Genomic DNA, 9,443 nt, shown 5'->3' with positions numbered 1-9,443 from the left:
TCGGGGGCCACACGAGGGCCCCACACAACAGGCCAGCGCGGCCAAGGCCCGAGCCGCGCCGCCCTAGTGTCTGGCCACCTCGTGGCCCCACTTCATCTCCCCTCCGGTCTTCTGGAAGCTTCGTGTAAAAATAGGCCCCTGGGCGTTGATTTCGTCCAATTCCGAGAATATTTCCTTACTAGGATTTCGAAACCAAAAACAGCGAGAAAACAGCAATCGGCTCTTCGGCATCTCGTTAATAGGTTAGTGCCGCAAAATGCATAAATACGACATAAAGTATGCATAAAACATGTAGATATCATCAATAATGTGGCATGGAACATAAGAAATTATCGATACGTCGGAGACGTATTAGCCGTCACGTCGTCGCCTGCCGGTAAAGCAGGTGACAAGGAGTTGGGGAGTGCGCGATCCAAGTTTCTTAGTCTAGGGTTGCCTGGATTATAGGGATTTAGGATACGCAAGTTGGGTCAAAATGTGGAATGAGCTACTAAAAACTACTCTGCAAAATAGCGTGCTATGCAGAATAGCGAATAGCGTCAAATAGCGTGAAATAGCGCATCTTTAGCGCGCGTAGCGTCATAGCGTGCCTAAAATGCATAGCGTAGCGTTCAACTCGCAAATACGCTATAGCGCCGCTATTAGCGTGAAATAGCGCGCTATTTTTTTCGTTGTTTAGAACCGCAGACATGGACGGTTTTTTCGCAAACTGGCTTAACATTGGATCGGTTGGAAATTCCTCTCCTTCCCCAACAAAGCCCTAATCAAGATTTCTTCTCGCCGAGCTCCATTGCCCGCTGGCCGCAGCTAGAAGTCGTCGTTGCCGAAGATTGAATGCGTCACCGCCGAAGCTCGTAGACGATGCTGCCGCTTCTCGAAGTCGCCGCCGATTCTGCTCGAAGCCGCAGCCGCCGCAGCTCAAAGCCAACGCCGATGCTGCTCGAAGCAGGCGCCGCCGTAGCTTAGCTGGAAATAAGTACCATCGTATGTTCTGCGTGTGGTCGCCCCAACGTGAACAGACCAGTTCATCTGTATTGATGTGAATCGCTAGCTCATCGGTGGCGAAGTCATGGATGCCAAGGCAGGAGGAGCTCCTGCTCATGAACTGCATCGGTTGTTGCAAGAAGGTAATGCTAGCTGGTCTCTCACACGGAGGAGCACCCAGATTTGATCTTGTACAAGTGCGTGCACCACGAATCCACAATGTTAGCATCTGCGATCTCCTTGTTCCTTCTCTCTGAAACTTCGTCTGTCAGTGTGTGTTCTAACTTTTGTTTGTTAAATTTTGCAGAAAATTTGCAATTATTGGCACTAGGAACTGTCTTTCAGAGATTACCTAACTGAGAAAGGATTTATGAGTATGAATGATGCTCATATCGGTGCTCAGTTAGTCACAGTGTAAGTGCAGAGTGGGCGTGCTAAGCATAGTGAAGAAAGGCACTGTTGGTGTTTGGCAAGGAAATCTTGATGGTTCTAAAGATTGTAGTGTCTACTAGTTGCTATATATGTTGTGCTTGTGTGGTGCTAGTGACGAATTGTAATGTAATATTGTACTGATGTAATATTGCACACTTATGCGAGACAACAGTAAAATGCAATGTTTGCCAATATATTGCTTGAGTATTATATTGTGCTAATTATGTGTGCAATGCAAATGCACGAATAATAGTGCAAACATGTTTTTTTAGCAAAAGCATTCAGTGCAGACATGCACACACCTAAATTCAGTCACATTTAAACTCACAAGGTCATATATATAGGTTCACGGACATTTTAGCTCAAACTATCATATATCCTTATTACTTCACCTAAGTTCATCAAACATCGAAACTTTTTTTTGTTTTCTTTAATGTTCCTGCCTGCTCTCTTGCCATAGTAGCAGCATCTCTTTTGGCCAGTTTAGCTGCTTCTTTCTCTTCTGCAGCTTTCTTCTTAGCTTCATGTTGTGCATATTTCTTGGCAGCAATTTCCTTCTTCCTTACTTCAGTTTCAGCTGCCCTTGCCAGCTTCTTTGCCTCAGCTTCTTGAGCTCTCTTGGCTTGTGCTATCTCTTTCTTGGCATGTGCTTGCCCAGCTTTTTGTGCTGCTACTGCATCTTTCTTAGCCTATGCCACAGCTGCCTTGTGTGATGTTGCTGCATTTCTCTTTGCAAGTATCTCTGCAGCTTGTTGCTCATGAGATTGAAACCTGGATTCATTTGATTCAAACAATTTCTTCTCCTTGTCTTTGCGTCGAGCCGCACCAGCTTTTTCTTCCGCCGCTTAGACCTTTTCCCCTTGCCGCACCATCGCTCGCCATCACCACCGGGAAACACCAGCAGATCTACCAGGTAGCCACTCCACCACCGCTTGCAGCAAGCTCCACTTCTCCTTGAGCCAGGCCGACATCAATGTCAGTAGCCGCGCTGCAGCCTGGTCCTCTTCCATGCCGCTTGTCGCCAGCATCAGCATGGACAGACAATCATATCCGCTTGCCGCTTGATTCAAACAATTTCTTCTTTGCTATTCTCATTGCTTCAGCTTGGAGAGCAAGGCCAGCTGCGATTGTGCTACTACTTGGTTTAGCAGATGCTTGAGCTTGCCTAGCTGCTACTAGAAAAGAATTTTCTGGCATAGGCCCATGTGTAGTAGTAGCAATTTTGGGCACGTGTCGCTGCATGATTAAATGGTTTGTATGAGAAATTACAGATAACTTAATGGTTTGTATCATAAAGAAAATAAAAGCTATGCAAAGTATTACCTCTGCTAAGATAGCATCAAGCATAGTATGCTGATAAACACTCTGGATAGCATGATATTGTACTGATGTCTACCCTATTTTTGCAACTATATTCCCTAATTGCCTTCCTTAGCATCTCAGGTGACTGAAATATTTGCCCCACATGGAAGGTAGGATCATGCATATCATCTTGCCTGAAAATCTTGAACTTATGCCTCACCTCATCTTCATCTGAATCGGGTAAATCAAGATATTCATCCTCTGACTCTTCTTCAGGTTCGTTGCCTTTCTGATTTTTCATATCTATCTCTTCAATATGATCATCAACTAAATCATCATCTCCATCTGACAGATTATAATCACTGTCCACAATGTCATCATCATTATCTGATTCTTCAACTCTGTGCCTGATCTCATCTATATCAAAATTATCAACCATTGACTGAGATTTTTGATCATCTGATATAAATCCATGTTCGTCGTCACCATGGCCCTCATATTCTCCATTTTTACCACTGCCCAGATTTCCTTCATTATTGCCAGTGCCCACATTTCCTTCATTGCCATCCTGATTGCTCCCCTCCCCCAATTCAGCTTCCACCTTTTGCTTCTGTAGCTTCTTTGGGCTGATTACAGGAGGGAGATCAGCCACTGGAAACAACACCACATCATCCCAATCAAATCCCCTTACACTTTCATCATGATCAATGTACACCTCCAATGAATGGTGCCTACTAATCACATGGTGGTACATATGCCTACACTCTTCTTCTGATGCCAAACGTCTAAGACCTGTGCTCACTGGGTTCGCAGGAGGACAGAAATACACCTTCATTCTACCTGCCATTTCATAGCCCAAATCTTCAATAACTTTTTCTAAATTCTTCATGCACCAAGTTTCGCCCTCCACGAAATCATACCACACCAATGTGCCACTGCAATATGACCTGTTGCTACCGGTGGCAAGGAAAAATCCTCCATGATGTATGCCTAGACTAAACTTGTATCTGCAGTCTTTTCCATCTGCAAAATGATAGAACACAAAAAACCAACTTTAAATTCACGTAAACAAAATCATAGAATGTATTGAAACACATACAGAACACCACTTTAACCCTACAGGCTAGTTTCTGTAATCTGAAAGAGATCATCTGATGTGCATATGACTGAACTCTTCTGACGAAGGGGAATTGGTTATTGACAATGGAAGGTAAGCATATCCCCAATCCTAGACTTCTGAAGGATACTGCCTACCAGCTCGTTGACCAAGAAAAATATGTATCCAAAGTACAAGATCCAACACGTTTCTGTAGAGTGTTTATGTGCAGTCTTGTTTCTTTAATCTAGGCGGCTCATCCCATGTGCACATAACTGAACTATAGTGACCAAGAAAAACAGGTAACGACAGCGGAATGTGAGCATATATACTCCCAAGGCTAGACTTCTCAAGGATGTTGTATTGCAGCTCATTGACCGAGGAAGTACCAAAAGCAGTACAAAAAAAAAAAAAAAAACTACTAGTACGTTACTTACATCAAACAATGAAAGGAGAAATTGTCCACTTCGTGAAACGAAACGAAGGCCACTGTCTCACGTAATTGTCATTTTTGCCTTTATAAACTGAGATCACTGTCATGTTTAAACTTCTGATGTCTGAACCCTATCAACAACTAATTTCTTCCTAAACCACAATGCGATTGCCTAATCACCCTAAGAACGTAAAACAACCTGCTCTTTTGCATGAAGTAATCCATAATGATGACTCACCGTACAAGGAGCCAGAGTTCCTTGATGCCGACGCACAGGCGTCATGCTGCGTCGTTTCTCCACCAACTGCTACGCGTCGTCGGCTACCGCTCGTCACCGAATCTCCCCGCGAAGAATTTCGGCGACGATGGAAAACCGAGGTCGCCGATCACCGCCGCCGTCCCCACTTTCTCCTTGGATATCTTGATCTTTTTCTCTTATATCTATCTTGTGTGTGCATGTTTCTTGATGGATAAATATCTTTGTGATGTTTTCCACTTGGAGAAACTTATATACATGAGAGATGATACATATCTCTTGATATCCATCTTTGTTGGAGTCCATTCTTTTTATTCTTTTTTGAATCTTTGGTGGCTCCAAAAATAATTTAATTATGAGCGTTCATTTTATCCTATTTTCATCTACACACTCTCATATTTGGTTTTGGCACACGCTTTGATTTTATTTGCTTTTTATTAAGCTTGTGATTCTTTTTGGTTATCATTTGATATCTTAAATGAATCTTGTGTGTTGTATGGCTATTCTTAGGAATCTCATTCATTGAATACTATGGTGATGCTCGATGCTCATACTTGTATTAGTCTAATAATATGCTTTGTCATGCCTCCTACACATCCTTTTGGTTGAGCATTAATGCATTATCTTATATTGCCTCTTGCTCGATGCTCAACCATTTGTTATCCCAAGTGATGATTAATCTCTTCTATGATCGCTTGCAAATGTTTGTGTTTTAAATGGTAATGAGGGAGTGAGGATTCCATGTTGTGCACATTGTATTCAAATATAATATTATAACATGTGCAAGTACCTTGGGGAGCTTCATCATTCTATTTAAAATACTCATGTGCGGCTATCATAAATCTTTATTTCACTTGGTATCCTTTGCTTTGAGTGATGTTTTGGGAGTGATGATGCCATGTTTGTGCACCTAGCTTATTATTCAATGCAAATAGTTTATCTTGTGCACAAACCTTGGGGAGCTTCCTCATATTGCTTAGAGTATCCTTCTTGATCTTATCATAATATATTTCATTTGGTTCGATGGTTCATTGGATTGCTTGCTTCATTTGTCGAAGCTTTCTCACCTTCTTATCCTCTCGCAATCTTTGATCCTCAATATAGTTGGATTCCCTCCGAGTATTCTTCATTGAATACGTGCATTCGATTTCACTCACAATATCAGAAATTCACACCTTATGGAGGAACTCTCACTATATTGGCCTTCTAAACCTTTCGCCCATTTCGGCAATCGATGCCAATGGGGGAGAAGTTTGGAGGGTTTGAGGGAATTTCTTTTGATTGGTTCTGAAGCTTTTTTCCTTTCATGCTTGCATTTGTTGCTTTGCATGGTTGAATATTTAGAGGATTCTTCACTAGGCTTTAATTGCCGATATATGCAATGAAATTCAAGTTCATTCACACATGCATATATTATGGGGGAGTTTGTTCTAAATATTCAACTTGGGTTGTTTGCTAATATTCTTATTTAAAACCCTCTGAAAGAGATTTTCATCAATTACCGAAATGGGGGAGATTGAAAGGACATGGATCCCCCATGTGTGGTTTTGGTAATTTATGACAATCCCTATGGACTAATGGTTGTATTGAGAATCTATCTTAGGACGTGTCCATAGCCATATGATTGGTCTCAAGGTTGCAAGATGAATAAGATCGAGTGCAATGGAGAGGACGGATGAAGATGGTGTCGAAGAGTGATGAAGATGGTGTAGAAGATGAAGAGGGATGAAGACGGCGTAGAATATGTATGAAGACGGTGACGTGCGTAGAAGATGGATGAAGACGGTTGGGTGTGTAAGAAAACGTTGCATAGAAAACAAAAAATTTCCTACCACGAACACGCAATCGAAGCCAAGATGCAATCTAGAAGACGGTAGCAACGAGGGGGTATCGAGTCTCACCCTTGAAGAGATTCCAAAGCCTACAAGAGGAGGCTCTTGTTGCTGCGGTAGACGTTCACTTGCCGCTTGCAAAAGCGCGTAGAAGATCTTGATCACGATCGGTTCCGGCGCCACGAACGGGCAGCACCTCGGTACTCGGTCACACGTTCGGTTGTTGATGAAGACGACGTCCACCTCCCCGTTCCAGCGGGCAGCGGAAGTAGTAGCTCCTCTTGAATCCGACAGCACGACGGCGTGGTGTCGGTGGTGGTGGAGAAGTCCGGCGGAGCTTCGCTAAAGCTACGCGGGCGGCTAGGGTTTGGGAGGGGGTGGCCGGCCTTAAGGGGGTGCGGCCAACTTGTGGCTTTGTGGTGGCCGGCCCCCTCCCCTATGCCCCTCATTATATAGGTGGAACCCCAAGAGTTAGTCCCCAAGTCTTCGAATAAGACCCGAACCAAAAACCTTCCATATGGAGGGGAAACCTAGCCAAGCTAGGACTCCCACTAGAGGTGGGAGTTCCACCTCCCATATGGGGGGGTGGCCAGCCCCCTAAGGGGGAGTCCACTTGGGACTCCACCCCCACTAGGGTTGGCCAGCCATGGAGGTGGAGTCCCATGTGGAGTCCACCTTCCTTGGTGGTTTCTTCCGGACTTTTCTAGAACCTTCTAGAACCTTCCATAGAACCTTCCGCGACATTTTAATTCACATAAAATGACATCCTATATATGAATCTTATTCTCCGGACCATTCCGGAACTCCTCGTGATGTCCGGGATCTCATCCGGGACTCCGAACAAATATTCGAACTCCATTCCATATTCAAGTACTACCATTTCAACATCCAACTTTAAGTGTGTCACCCTACGGTTCGTGAACTATGCGGACATGGTTGAGTACTCACTCCGACCAATAACCAATAGTGGGATCTGGAGATCCATAATGGCTCCCACATATTCAACGATGACTTTAGTGATCGAATGAACCATTCACATACAATACCAATTCCCTTTGTCACGCGATATTTTACTTGTCCGAGGTTTGATCTTCGGTATCACTCTATACCTTGTTCAACCTCGTCTCCTGACAAGTACTCTTTACTCGTACCGTGGTATGTGGTCTCTTATGAACTCATTCATATGCTTGCAAGACATTAGACGACATTCCACCGAGAGGGCCCAGAGTATATCTATCCGTCATCGGGATGGACAAATCCCACTGTTGATCCATATGCCTCAACTCATACTTTCCGGATACTTAATCCCACCTTTATAGCCACCCATTTACGCAGTGGTGTTTGGTGTAATCAAATTACCTTTCCGGTATAAGTGATTTACATGATCTCATGGTCATAAGGACTAGGTAACTATGTATCGAAAGCTTATAGCAAATAACTTAATGACGAGATCTTATGCTACGCTTAATTGGGTGTGTCCATTACATCATTCATACAATGACATAACCTTGTTATTAATAACATCCAATGTTCATGATTATGAAACTAATCATCCATTAATCAACAAGCTAGTTTAAGAGGCATACTAGGGACTTCTTGTTGTCTACATATCACACATGTACTAATGTTTCGGTTAATACAATTATAGCATGATATATAAACATTTATCATAAACATAAAGATATAAATAATAACCACTTTATTATTGCCTCTAGGGCATATCTCCTTCAGTCTCCCACTTGCACTAGAGTCAATAATCTAGATTACATTGTAATATACCTAACACCCATGGCATTCTGGTGTTGGTCATGCTTTGCCCTAGGGAGAGCTTTAGTCAACGGATCTGCTACATTCAGATCAGTGTGTACTTTGCAAATCTTTACTTCTCCATCTTCGATGTACTCGCGAATCGAGTGGTAACGCAGCTTGATATGCTTCAGCCTCTTGTGTGACCTTGGCTCTTGTGCATTGGCGATGGCACCCATGTTATCACGATAAATGATTAATGGGTCCAATGCACTAGGAACCACACCGAGCTCTACAATGAACCTCTTCATCCATACCGCTTCGATGAAGCCTGCGAAGCCGCTATGTACTCTGATTCTATTGAAGACTTCGCCACCGTGCACTCGCTTCGAGCTTGCCCAGCTATCATGCAGCACCATTCAATATAAACACGTACCCAGATTGTGACTTAGAGTCATCAGGATCAGTGTTCCAACTTGCATCGGTGTAACCACTTACAACGAGCTCTTGGTCACCTCCATAACAAAGAAACATATCCTTGGTTCTTTTCAAGTACTTCGGGATATTCTTGACCGCTGTCCAGTGTTCCATTCCTGGATCACTTTTATATCTGCTAGTCAAACTAACAGCATGTGCTATATCCGGTCTAGTACATAGCATGGCATACATGATAGATCCTACTCGCCGAGGCATAGGGGATTTTACTCATCCTTTCTCTTTCTTCTGCCGTAGCCGGTCCTTGAGTCTTACTCAAGACTTTGCCTGGTAACATAGGTAAGAACCCTTTCTTACTTTCGTCCATTCTAAACTTCTTTAGAATCTTGTCCAGATATGTACTCTGTGATAGCCCTATTAGGCGTCTTGATCTATCTCTATAAATCTTGATGCCTAATATATACGATGCTTCACCAAGGTCTTTCATTGAAAAACTATTATTCAAATAACCTTTAACACTTCTTAATAGTTCTATATCATTCCCGATCAGCAATATGTCATCTACATATAATATCAGGAATGCTACAGAGCTCCCACTCACTTTCTTGTAAATACAGGCCTCTCCATGACACTGTATAAACCCGAAGTCTTTGATCACCTTATCAAAGCGTCGGTTCCAACTTCTCGATGCTTGCTTCAGTCCATAGATTGAACGCTGAAGTTTGCATACTTTGTCAGCATTTTTAGGATCGACAAAACCTTTGGGTTGTACCATATACAACTCTTCCTCAATGTCTCCATTAAGGAACGCCGTTTTGACATCCATCTGCCAAATCTCATAATCGAAAAATGCAGCTATTGCTAACAAAATCCTCACAGATTTTAGCTTCGCTACAGGTGAGAATGTCTCATCGTAGTCAGCTCCTT

Source organism: Lolium rigidum, chromosome 2 (assembly GCF_022539505.1).
Source record: "Lolium rigidum isolate FL_2022 chromosome 2, APGP_CSIRO_Lrig_0.1, whole genome shotgun sequence".
NCBI lineage: Eukaryota > Viridiplantae > Streptophyta > Magnoliopsida > Poales > Poaceae > Lolium > Lolium rigidum.
This window is presented reverse-complemented; position numbering follows the sequence as displayed.